At 38.2% G+C, this 13,302-nt stretch overlaps 1 protein-coding gene and 1 long non-coding RNA gene across 4 annotated transcripts in view; one reads left to right on the top strand and one right to left on the bottom strand.

The window, feature by feature from the left end:
* Positions 1-4,315, top strand: part of LOC139363287 (uncharacterized) — a 36,165-nt gene extending 31,850 nt beyond the window's left edge. The window contains exons 2-3 of the long non-coding RNA XR_011623315.1: positions 911-968; positions 3,850-4,315. This is a non-coding gene — a long non-coding RNA (uncharacterized lncRNA). The remainder of the gene's footprint in view (positions 1-910; positions 969-3,849) is intronic.
* The window catches only part of LOC105465496 (solute carrier family 35 member F1), a 404,409-nt gene that overhangs the window by 179,517 nt on the left and 211,590 nt on the right, over positions 1-13,302 (bottom strand). The window lies entirely within an intron of this gene.

Genomic DNA, 13,302 nt, shown 5'->3' with positions numbered 1-13,302 from the left:
GTTAATACTTATGTTACATATGATTACATTTTATTTTATTTGTTTTACTCTGTAATGTGGCTGATGAAGAAGGGTCAGATTAAAAACAAGAGAAGTTTTAATTGACCTTTTTTGTGTTACTTATGGTATATTTTGGTATTCTCTTTGACTTTCAGCTTTTCTGTAGGAATTATTTTTAAATCGACAATACTATTTCTTTGCAAAGTTTAGTTACTGAACTAGTAAAACCGCGAAATCCTTTAACCAGATCCACATAAGTGGAGCAAAGTCAGGAAAAGCCCCTTCTGGTAGCAGAACATTTACTCCTGTGTCAAAGACTCTGATATACCTTAAAAGAGTCACCCATGGAAAGAAACCAGTCAGAAAAGACCACATGATTCCCTTCTTATGAAGTGCACAGCACCGGCCAATCCACAAAGACGGGAAACAGCTGCTTGCTTAGGCTTGCAGGTATGGAGAGGTAGGGAGTGACAGCTAATGAATGGGTACGAATTTCTTTTTGAGGTGATAAAATTGTTCTAGGATAGACTGTAGTGTTGGTTGAATGGATCTGTATATGAAATACTAATATACTAAAAACCATTGAATTGTACACTTTAAATGGGTAAACTGTATGGTAAGTAAATTAAATCACAACAAATTTGTTATTAAAAATAAAGAGAAGGAAGGAAGAGAATAAAAGAGAGAAGAAAAATATAAGGAAAAGGAAAATAAAATTATGCAGCTGTTCGAAAAAGAAAAACAAGAAAGATTTGAATATCTAACTTAACTGAGTGATTGCACAAGGGTCAATTTACATGTTAAAAAGTAACAAAACTTAATTTCTTATTTTTTCCACATATAAAATAAATATATTTTTTCTTCCTTTTCACATATAAAGTAATGATAATATTTTCTTCCGTAATACTAGGGGATCATCTTGTTTTCCCCCTGGGATGTGTACTCTTACTTTAGAGACAACTGACAAGGTAAGGTTTTTTTTAACATTTTTAATTTTTTTTTTTTTTTTAAGTTCTGCAATACATGTGTAGGATGTCCAGGTTTCTTACACAGGTAAACCTGCGCCAAGGTGGTTTGCTGCCCCTATCAACCCATGACCTAGGTATTAAGCCCAGCATGCACTAGCTATTTATCCTGATGCTTTCCCTCCCCCCGACCCCCTGCAGGCCCCAGTGTGTGTTGTTCCCCTCCCTGTGTCCATGTGTTCTCATGGTTCAGCTCCCACGTATAAGGGAGAACATGCTGTGTTTGGTTTTCTGTTCCTGTGTTAGTTTGCTGAGGATAATGGCTTCCGACTTCATCCATGTCCCTGCAAAGGACATGATTTTGTTCCTTTTTATGGCTGCATAGTATTCTGTGGTGTGTGTGTACCACATTTTTTTATGAAGTCTATCACTGATGGGCATTTGGGTTGATTCCATGTCTTTGCTATTGTGAATAGTGCTGCAATGAACATATGCATGTATCTTTATAATAGAATGATTTATATTCCTTTGGGTATATACCCAGTAATGGGATTGCTGGGTCAAATGGCAGTTCTGGTTCTAGGTCTTTGAGGAATCGCTGTCTTCCACAATGGTTGAACTAAAAAGGTAAGTTTTTAATCACTAGCTTGGTTGGTTCAAGAGGCTTTGCCATCTTCCATCAGAAAACCAGCATGGTATAGTCAAGTGAGAAGTTTTGAAACTAAATAGATCTGAATTTGGATCCTAACTCTGCCACTAACCAGCTGAGACTCATTTTCTTCATCTGTAAAATGGAGATCATAATACATATCCCACAGGCTGTCATGAGGATTAAACAAGATAGTTTACATAAACTGCCTCCTACAGTAACGACCTCAAGGTAGATATTCAGAATAATAGTTTTAATTATCTTTAAGTATACTTGGAAGTACCAATACTTTTAGTGATTACTTAAATTTGTCTATAAAATTGTATTATGATACATTCAGAAGAAAACTAGAAAAAAATATTGTTAACATGCCTCTCAGCATTATTTCCCCAAGTTCTGACTAAGAAGTTTATTCTCCAATTTGGAAAGTTTAGAGGATTCCTGCCCTTTAGAAACTGGGGAAGGAAAGCAAAAAAGAAATGAGGAATATTTAAGGAGTCTTACATGAAATGAGTATTATGAAACTAACAGATTTTAGTTTTAAATAGGAACTTTTGACCCTAGTTCTCACACTTAGTAACATCTTGGAGAGTAGGAAAGAGGGGGCAACCTTTTAAGGATTACTTTTGCTGTTTTCTTCTTTAAACATTGTTAAAGGACTTTGACATTTTTCCTTACAAAATGCTTTTAGCTTTGCATTTTTAATTATGTTAGTGAACCCTGAGGCCAAATGGCAAACATCTAACTTTAAAATCTATTGAGTAAATAAAAACAAAGAAAGTATGCAAGTGGATTGGTGACTCACTTTCTCTTAAAATAAAAACCCATGTCAAATTTCATTATTTTATCACTTATTTACTACATTTTTATGCTTGAAATGTGCTGTATTTGAAGATGAGCAAATTGGGAAAATTAGATTCCACTGAGTGCTGAACTTCTCCACACATAATTAAAACCTGCTTGAAAAATGTATAATCAACTGAGATAATCAATTATGCATTTTACTTGAAAGAACATGCAGGGAGCCTGGATAAATAAGTAGGAGAGTTAAGCCTCATTTTAGAAGACAAAGATATCTGGCCTTTGCTTTCAAGTAGTAAAAAAATTCACTGAGTGGAGGCTAGCTGACATTCTTCTTCATCATTCTTTGCATCAAAAGATGACTCCAATTGCCCTGTTACAAGAACCTGACAATAAAAGAGTAATTTTATCTCAGCACTTTTGACAGACTGCCTTGAAAGACGCCTCAAAATTACACCAAAATCCAATTTTTGCAGCATGGGCAAGATAAAATTTATTCTAGATGAAAAGGTCTTCTATAAGAATGAAAATTGGATATTTACCATAATTAAATATTATAATGATGGGGAAGAAATTTTACCTGTTGAAATTTCTACTGTAGGGATGATTCTAACTAAAAAAAAAAATGTGAATAAATATAATTCTGTTACTGCCACTCCTGCTTCAGGCTTAACAGAGGAAAATGCAATTAGAAGAAAGGGATGTCATAAAGTGGGAAATCTCAAAAGGTTCTCAGTTAAGATGGAAGAGAAAAGGAGGATAGACCAGTGGGAAAGAAAGCCCTCGAGGCAGAGCAATCTAAGGAGAATGTTTAAAGACTTGATATGTTAATCCGTTCCACTACAGTAACTATTTTACCATATATATGTGTATATCTTATATAGGTAGTAGCATCATGTTGCATACCTTAAATATATGCATTAAATTTATTTTAAAAAAGACAATGATGGGGGCCTGGGAGTGAAAAGATAACTCAAGTTGGTTCATGAAGTATAACATGTTCTGCCTTTTTAAAAGCTACCAAGACCAAACATTGTGGTAAAACATCAGGCAAAACAAAAATGTCAGGCAGATTACAAACCCCGGATTTTTATTCTGTAAATAAACAGTCTCGTTAAATTTATATTCTATGTAAAAGCAATTAGCCTGTTTTAGGAGGAGCCACTGCCAAGGTTAAAACTAAAAACCAGTCTCAGGCCCTCAAGTTGTGGGAACCACTGACACTTTCTTTAAGAACAAAGAAGGAAAAACAATGAAGTATCACTTTTGTGAACATAAATGTACACTCCACTTCACCTGGCTCAGTAGAATTCAGTGTAATCCAGTCCAGTGAAATGAGTACTTGTAGGGAAAGCAGTCATTTATTGTGTTTTCCAAATGAAACCATTTACAAACCACCTCGTAATGGACCGAATGTGTGTTTCTTCCCAATAGTCATATGTTGAAATCCTACGTCCCCCACAGTGTGGTGGTATTAGGAAGTGGAGCCATTGGATGCTGATTAGGTCATGAGGATGGAGTCCTCATGAATGGGGTAAAAAGGATCCCAGAGAACTCTCTTGCCCTCTTTCTGCCATGTGAGAATACAGTAGCAGTCTGCAACCAGGAAGGCGGCCCTCACAGGAACCTGACCATCGTAGTGCCCTGATCTTGGACTTCCATCCACTAGAACAGCAAGAAAACGGTTTCTGTTGTTTATAAGCCACCCAGTCTATAGTACAGTCATGCATCACTTAACAATGAAAATGCATCCTCAAGTGATTTTAGTCGTTGTGCGATCATAGAGTGTACTTACACAGATCATAGAGTGTACTTACACAAACCTAGATGGTATAGCCTACTACACACCTACACTGTTGCTCCTCGGCTACAAACTTGTGCAGCATGTTACTGTACTGAATACTGCATGCAGTTGTAACACAATGTTAAGTATTTGTGTATCTAAGCATATCAAAATATAGAAAAGGTACAGTAAAAATATGGTATAAAAAATGGAAAAATGGTCCACCTGTATAGGGCACTTATCATGAATGGAGCTTGCAGGTCTGGAAGTTGCTCTGGGTGAGTCAGTGAGTGAGTGCTGAGTGAATGTGAGGGCCTAGGACATTACTGGGCACTACTGCAGACTTTATAAACTTAGGCTATAATAAATTTAGTTAAAATATTTTCCTTTCTTTAATGGTATATTATAGTAAATTAAATAGTAAATTTAGTTAAAATATTTTCCTTTCTTTAATAGTAAATTAACCTTAGCTTACTACATCTTTCTTACCTTATAAACATGTTTTCATTTTAAAAAATGTTTTGACTCTTTTGTGGTAACACTTAGCTCAAGACATAAACACATTGTACAGTTACAGAAAAATATTTTCTTTATATCCTTATTCTATAAGCTTATTTCTACTTTTAACATTATTTGTTTTGCTTTTTAAACGTTTTTGTGAAAACTAAAACACAGCACACACATTAGCCTAGGTCTACAAAAGATCAGGGTCGTCAATACCACTGTCTTCCCCTTCGACATCCTGTCCCACTGGAAGGTCTTCAGGGCAATAACACCCATGAAGCTGTCATCTCCTATGATAACAATGCCTTCTTCTGGGATATCTCCTGAAGGACCTGTTTGAGGCTGTTTTACAGTTAACTTTTATTAAAAAAAATAAATAGAAGGAGAACACTCTAAAATAAAGATTAAAATTATAGTATAATAAATACATAAACCAGTAACAGATGTTTATTATCATTATCAAGTATTATACTACATAATTATATAGTACAAATATTACTGTACATAATTGTATGTGCTATACTTTTGTACGACTGCCAGCACAGAGTTTGTTTACACCACTATCACCAGAAATGTCTGAGTAATGCATTGCGCTACTACATTATGAAGTCTACAACATCTCTAGGTGATAAGACTTTTTTAGCTCCATTAAAATCTTATGGCACTACTGTCATATGGCGGCCCATCATTGACTCTAATCATTATGAAGCCTATGATTGTATGCTGTTACAGCAGCCTGAACCAAGACGCACCTTCCTTCCTTTTATCCTATGTCAAAATTTGGGTAAATCCAAGTAATTTCAGATCTTTGACTCAAAGCACCTTGCTCATCTGTCTCACCTAGTAAAGGCTACTATAATGTTTCCAAACTCCTCAAGGGCACATAGGACATCTGATGGGTATGTGACAAAATACCAAATAAGAGAACATTAAGATTTTGTCTTTCAAATAAAAGAAATGGGAATGGCTTCATTCATTTTTTAGAAGTTCCACTAAAGGGAAAACGAGGTAAAACTTCAATAGCTGAAAAATAAACACTAAAATTCTAAAAATTTGTTGTGCTAAAGTATATTTTCTACCTCCCTACCTCCTCTCCACCACCATCCCCAGGTTTTTACAGCCATTTAATGCTCCTTTGATATAACAGCTGCACTAATGCTGCCTGATGGTGAACAATGCTGAGGATAACAGCTTCAGCAGACTGGTAAACCAAGAGCACACTGGCTTCACATTCTACTGGTGCATGCTTCAGCTACAAGTAATTTGGGAGCAAGAAAACACAGGGAAAAGACACTTGCTATCCTCACCATGTTTCTGGAATAACAGAAATAGCCATGGAAGATTTCCGCCATGTTAATCTGATCCATGGCCACCAACAACCCAAAAGATAGTCTCAAGGCCTTCTTGGAAAGTCAATCATCTCCTGGAAAGTCAGCATCCTTCCAATGGCACTTACATAGTACCCAAGACAGATTGTATCCCAGTTCTGCATGTCTACTCTGTAACAGAAAAGCCATTTCCAGATGATTTAATATTTTGAACTATCTATAAAGAAGACAGCTTTAAACTCCATCCTTGGTTCCCTTGATACCCTAAAGTTTTCGTCGTGACTGTGAAAGTGATTTGAACAGAATCTGAGTATCATTTCTTTTCCTTGATTGATGCACTTGAGTGTGTGTGTGTGTGTGTGTGTGTTCTCCTGAAAAACAAGGGAGGGGCTAAAAAATATCCTTTATGGAAGTATAAGTGAACTGATATGATGCACCTATCTCACCGGTGCACACGTTGTCAAAGAGATTAAATTCAAATGAGTTGTACGTGACATGCATAATAATGAGCATACATTTTTTCCCCCTTAGTGCTCCTGAAGATCAGGTTGTTTATGCATGAAATGGATTATTCTGGTTATAATACTGCAGGGTCAAATAACTCCACTGCATCTTTAGATAAAAATCAAATAAAATAAATCAAGGTGCACCATGTAAAATGATGTATGCATTCTGTTGAATTTAATTGAATTCTAATTAAATTAGTTGGAGCAAGATAAATTGGATTATTTTTCAAGCACATTTCAGATAAATCTAATGAAGTTCTCAGAGTGAAAAAGGCAGAATTGGCCTTGTTTAATGACTTGGTAGCTGATATAGTCCCTTGGAATGAATAAGAGGTCCTCTTGACCTTGGGTCATTTCTTCCTTGAGTGAGATAGATACTATGTTAACTTCAGAAAGGCTGGCTAACAAGACACTAGGTTTTAGTTTATGTCGAGAGTAAAAAATGTATTGAGGCATTTAGTTATGTGATTTTCCTCCTATGGTTTTTTCCTCTAAGGTTTTTAATTTTTTTTTTTTTTTTTTTTTTTTTTTGAGGTGGGAGTCTTGCTATGATAGAAGGCTGAAGTGCAGTGGCATGATCATGGCTCACTGCAGCCTGGAACTCCTGAGCTCAAGTGATCCTCCACCTCAGCCTCTTAAGTAGCTGGGACTACAGGCATGCACCACCATACCTGGCTAATTTTTTAACTTTTTGTAGAGACAGGATATTGGTATGTCGCCCAGGCTGGTCTCGAACCTCCTGCCTCAGGTGATCCTTCTGCCTTGGCTTCCCAAAGCCCTGAGTATACACTGAGCCTGACCTGAGCCACTGAGCCTGACCCTCCTCTAAGGTTTGGAGTACCCTGGCATCTGAATAGATTCTATTAGGCAGGGAAACTGAGGGGGCTAAAGCAAATGCTCCCAGAAGTATCCATTTTGTTTCTGGCATCCCATGGAGGGATTATGTTAGGGGTAAAGGCAGACATTACCTAGAGGAAGGACAGCAGAAAACTACCAAGTTGGGGGAAGATTCCCCAAGACTACAGTAGGTTCTATAAATGACAGGGACCTAGATCCACCCCCTTGTTCCACTTTGGGGAGGGGGAGGCTGCAGACCTGTAGGCAGAATGGGTTGTACGCCATTTAGGAAAGGTGTATCCTAGGGACCAGGGCTCCCAGCTTGTGAAGATTCCTGTGTGCAAGGTTGGCATAAAACCAGCAAACCTTCTGGGTTCCAAAGGACAATGCAGGCTTGGAAAATATGCATATGGGTGGTCCAGTGCACTTTGATAAGTTAAAACTCTGAGTCATTTGTATGGCCCTAGCATAATGGGTAGGAATGGAAGGGCTGGGATGTGAGAATTTGGGGTGACCTGGGAATAGGAGAGGAGAACTCCTTTCCCAAATGGCCTACAGAGAATTTCCTCTGAGTCCAGATCCAAGAGAATTGGTGTCAGATTCAATTTGTTTTGTAAAAATCTGTGGAACAAAAGGTCACCATTTCTTCCACTCTTGGAAAAGTTTATTTCTATTTTGATTCAGCCAAGAAGTCATTCATGAGTAAATTATCTTGCTCTCTTAACAACTCCTCTTTTCCTATACTTTGGGACATGCTTGGAATTTTATTATGGTCAAGGTTCTTAGTTCCTTTGGTTTGGAGTGGGGACAAGTAAAGTTCAAGAGGATGTGGAAGGGGCAGAAAAGAAAGATTTACACAGCTAGAAGATACTTAAATGATGTGATAAAAGATGAATGAGGAGTAGGTTACGGATCATATGTAATAATATCTAGAAAAGCAGAGCTATTGACATGATGATTATTCATTTTTCTAGAACAACAACATATAAAATCAAAGGAGAGTGGGTTAGGAACCTGTGAAAGTTATCTAGCTATAAAGGAATGGATATTGCCTAATATATATTCCAGTTCCATAGCCAATCCCAGGAAGGTGAGAAATGAGGCCCTTTGAAGAACAGAACATGATGGCTGCTGTGATACATATTTCATAAAATGTTTTCTTACAGAGTGTTCTCCTCTGTGCATTCCCAGTGCTATCTGAGATATATTAGTGAGAGAGATGAGAGGCACTAGTTTTCTCACTAACTCTCCCTTTCATGTTTGACACATAAACTTTTGGTTCCATTGACAATCCCAGAATGCATCTGCAAGCACTCTGTCATTGATACTTATGGGCAAGTTTATTAAAAGTATATGCCTAGATATAGAGAAAGACTGCTGAGCTACTTTGGAAGACTTTCAGACCAAAAAAGGACGGGCAGAAGGAGATGCGTTAATGAGGTAGAATCAAGTCTCCAGCCTCTACTAGTATGAAAATTCCTTCAAGATACAAATAATGTGACTCAACTAGGATAAAATTAGAAATTAAAAGAAATGCAAAGACTTATTCCTACTAAGGCATACTTGTTAGCATAGAGACCAAAAAAAATCTCAAATAGAAACAATTAAAAGGCGTGAAGGTGTTTTAAAATGAGCCTATGTGAAGTGTTTCAGCACTGTAGGGACAACTTCATGCCTCTATCTCTTCAAAGATGAGAGGTCTAGACATAGAACAGCATGCTCAATGAGTTAGTTACCATAGATTACATGGCAGACAAGGGTAGAGAGACTTCTGAATTCTTCACAAATACTCCAATGTAAATGTAGATCATTGCTACATGAGGACGGTTGCCAAAAAATGCTGCAAATTTACTGTACACCATGGTCAGCTAAAGGCAGGCAGTGGGGAGGGGAGGAGGTACTACATGCTCACAGCAGGGTATCATCGGAAGGGGCTGTGGGACTCTGTCTTTCATGGTGCATAGTTGACTGCATCAAACCCTATAGTCAATATGATGGCAATAACTTAAGAGTTTGTGATCTTACATGTCCCCCATCTTCTTGCAGGCCCAGTGCATGGAGTGGTAACCCAGCTGTCTTTTACAGGATCTCTGGCAGAAGGGAATACCAGGATGCTGGGCCTATGAGGGAGACCTGATGGAAGATACCATCTCTCCAACTATGTAACACAAGTGGGTCAATACCTGGTGCTATTCTCTCTCTACAGAAATATCTGGAGGAGAACTGATGAGGGAAATACATTGTAGAGAATGTGAATTTTGTACAGTATATTTAATTGTAGCAAGTGTCAGAAATCACCCAAATGTACTGTTAAAGCTGTAACCTCCATTCACTCTCTGGGCAGCAGAGGTCTTTAGAATGCTTAGAAACCAGCAGGTGTTTAATCTGTGTATACAGAGACAGATGCTGAGATCCAACTGGACTGTGGAGTGAGTAGGAAGTTCAGCTGGCCTGCAAAGCAGCCAAGCTAAATGAAGGGCTGGGCAGGGTCCCATACAACAGTCAGCACAGATGGCTGGTACGCGGCATCTAAATGCTTCCAACAGGGGAGATTTCACCATGCCTCTAGCCCCTTTATTTCACATGCGTCTTTTTATTAAACAATATAAACAGTGTTTCTGTTGTAGAAACATAACATAGAATCCAAGTAGCATGCAAGATTCTTGAATGGTATTTTAGAGAGTATGTTATGATTGACTAAGAGTTTATAATCCAGTGAATGATTTTGAAGGACAGAATGATTATTAACTTTTTAGTTTGTTAGCATGTTAACAAATAAGAGACAAAATTGAAATTTGGATATTTTGAGTTTTAATGACCCTCTGGTAGACTTGTGTGTCCTGAGTGTACTTGTACACTAAAGATGGGATGTAAGGCAGTATTCTTTACAAAATGCCTAGCAGGATGCCTTATTTCAGAAGTATAGATCATAACAAAGAGGAGGTTGTTTTACTCATAAGCCCATAGAGAAGTGATGTCTTTGTTCTTGAATTCTAACTGTTTGACCTTTTCCTCCATCTACTGATTTAGCGTTTGTATAACTCCTGTTAAGAAGTAAGCTTTCCAATTGTGTACCTCACTTTGACAAAACAGGAAGTAAACATTCAAACTTTAATTCTGGAAAGCTGAAACTTAGGAGGGGAGTAGAAGTAAGGGGATGAGGAGGTAGCAGGCCAGACCTTGATGTTCATTTCTTCTGCTTTGTGGAGGGAAGTGACTGCAGATCTCTAAAATGGCACAAGTCATTTCTGAACCGCTAGCCAGGTGTGCACGTCTTGAAGGGCTTTTCTTTCAAGTACTGTAATTTTCTAGTCCCTGGCTCCATGCCCCTAAAAAGGCTTGCCTCAAAGGGTCATACTCAGGAAGCAAAGACAGACACAGAGTGGGCTTCATACGTGTTGCTGACCACATACAGTCACGTTGGTCTACTTCTCTGCTGCAAGTTCACCTTCGGATTGTATTTATTAAACTCTTGCCTATTGCATAGTGTTATTCTGGGACTCAGAACTATTTACTGACCAGTCTGCATCAACCACCTGCTACTATGAGCAGCTCATTTGTGGACTAGCATATTTCTCCTGGCTCTTATGCTCCTGGAGTGCTGAATCAGAGCTGGAAGCAGCCAACATTTCTAATTCCCTGTTTTCAACTGGACTTGACAGATGATAAAGTAAGTGCTTCAAAGGCAGAGAGGAGAATTTCATAGTAAGCAATGAGATAATGGACTATAAGATGCAGCCAAATTACTTTCCTCTCTGAAGAAAGATGTCTTGTCCAACAGGGCATTCTTCTCTCAGGCCTAACACCCACCCACCAGAAGCAGTTCACCTTTAAACACAGTATCAAGGCCCTCCCTGCACAGGCAGTTCTTCCTTTTTCTGATGTGCTGTTGCCTGTTTCTCTTGCTGATGTATCTTCATTAACTTCAGATTTCATAAGGATTCGAACTTCCGAAAATGAGTTGTGTTTCAATTGCTAGAGAATAGATAGAAGGACACACACAAACATGTGGCATTTATATTCAGACTGTCCTGATGGGCTGAGAAAAAAGGTAGAAAGCATGAGGACTAGAAATAGGTGTTGACCAAGAAGGTTCTCAATGGAGAGATAGGCCAACGCTTCTAGGAAGCAGAGCACTGGATTGCTCCACACTGCCATACCACGGCAGGCACTGGGCCTCCTGAGAATGCCCACAGTTCCAGAAACTGTGACAAGGGAGGTCACGGCAGGTATGGTCACCTCTTGGGAGTTAAGTCAACCATCAGTAAATTGAAGAACCCACTATTTTTGTATTTTAAAAAGTCTATAAGCAGCAACAACAACAAGAAGATGGTGTTCTGGATCTCTGCATTACTAGAAGGAAAAGAGAAAAAAAATTCAAAACAATTTCTACTTGAGAGCTAAAAGCTGTTCCCTGTAAATTTAACTCCAAAATGAAAATCATGAGAAAATGTTCTTCCCTTTGGTAATTCTGCACACTGAAATATTTCTTTGCAGTGAAAATTGGCCTATTTTATTCTATCAATATGATTAACCTTTCTATAAACTTGTTCTAGGTGGAAATTCATTTTCTTTTCTAGCCAGAAATGTTGTCATTTATGTATCTAAAAACTAGTGTTAGTGGGAAGAAATGACTTTTTTTTCCAGAACCTAAAAATAGTTGTGCCACTTAATTTTGAAAAAGCTTCTCAGTCAAGGCAAGTTTTCTACTCATTCATAGCCCTGGGATTACATGCATTTGCAGCTGGGTTTCATTTTTAATTCTTTTCTTTCTTTTCTCTCTTTTTTCTTTGCCATTAGCCAATTTCTGCCTGCAGAGATCTGTGGGCAAGATCTTCCCTGTGAACCCAGGGGCAGATCAGATTACTGATTCTAGGAAAATATCCTTTCAAGTATCATGCAGAAACCTCTTGTTCAGATACACTGTATAACTCTTGAATCTGTTCTTCTCAGAGAGTTAGAGCCTTTCCAGACACATCTTACATCCAGATGCGATATCCAGGGGAGCATATAGAGCCAGCCAGCTGTCAACCCTCTCCTTTCCTCCACCGGAAGGACTGCCTTTCCCATCTCCATGCCTTCCTCTGAAAGTGGCATGGGCTCCTGTGTGGTCTTGACCGCTCAAAAAAGTCCCAACAACCATGTTGATACCAAGGAGATAGCAAGGTAATACCCCACCTCTTCTGCATTTCAGCAAAGTGAGTAGGGCAAGACTAAATAAAAGGAATGACTGTAATAGTGGAACTTGACAAATTAGTGGAGGATACAGTTAAACATAGAATCTTCCAGATACTGCTCAAATCATTCCCTAGGGGAAAATATCTTGGGGCATCTAAGAACGTGTGCCACAAAAAGAAAGGGAATAAAATGTTTCTACTGAATCATTCTTTACTGAGAGAAATAAGCTCTTACACAGTGACAATAACAATAATCATAGTTAACATTTATTAAGCATTTACTATGTGCCATACACTCTAAAGGTTTTCCATGGATTAATCCTACAACCACCTCAGAAAGCAGATATTTTTATTATCTCCATTTTATAGATGAGGAAACTGAGGCACACAGTGGTTTAGCAACTTGCTCAAGATCACATAGTCAGCAAGTGGCAAAAAAAATGTAATCTGAACTCAGTCTAATTCCAGCACTTGAATTCTTAACAAGAAACCATACAGTCACACACAGCCACAAATACACATACCACCTAAAGGCACACTCGTGTGCCAAACATACATTGTACTGCTTTCCTCACATCACTATGTGTATTTTACTTCTTTTTCCCTTCATATATTTTGCCCTCACTAAGTTTCCATTGTTAGAATTTACATCACTCAGATCCAAAAGGCTATGAAGTGATGTGAGATGGGATAGGCTAGGAAAGGAGAAAGGAGATGCAATCCATTCTTAAAGACCTCTAACTATCTGCTTG

The sequence above is a fragment of the Macaca nemestrina genome, chromosome 5 (genome assembly GCF_043159975.1).
Source record: "Macaca nemestrina isolate mMacNem1 chromosome 5, mMacNem.hap1, whole genome shotgun sequence".
Lineage (NCBI taxonomy): Eukaryota > Metazoa > Chordata > Mammalia > Primates > Cercopithecidae > Macaca > Macaca nemestrina.
The sequence above is the reverse complement of the archived record's forward strand: the minus strand, read 5'-3'. Positions and strand labels throughout refer to the sequence as shown.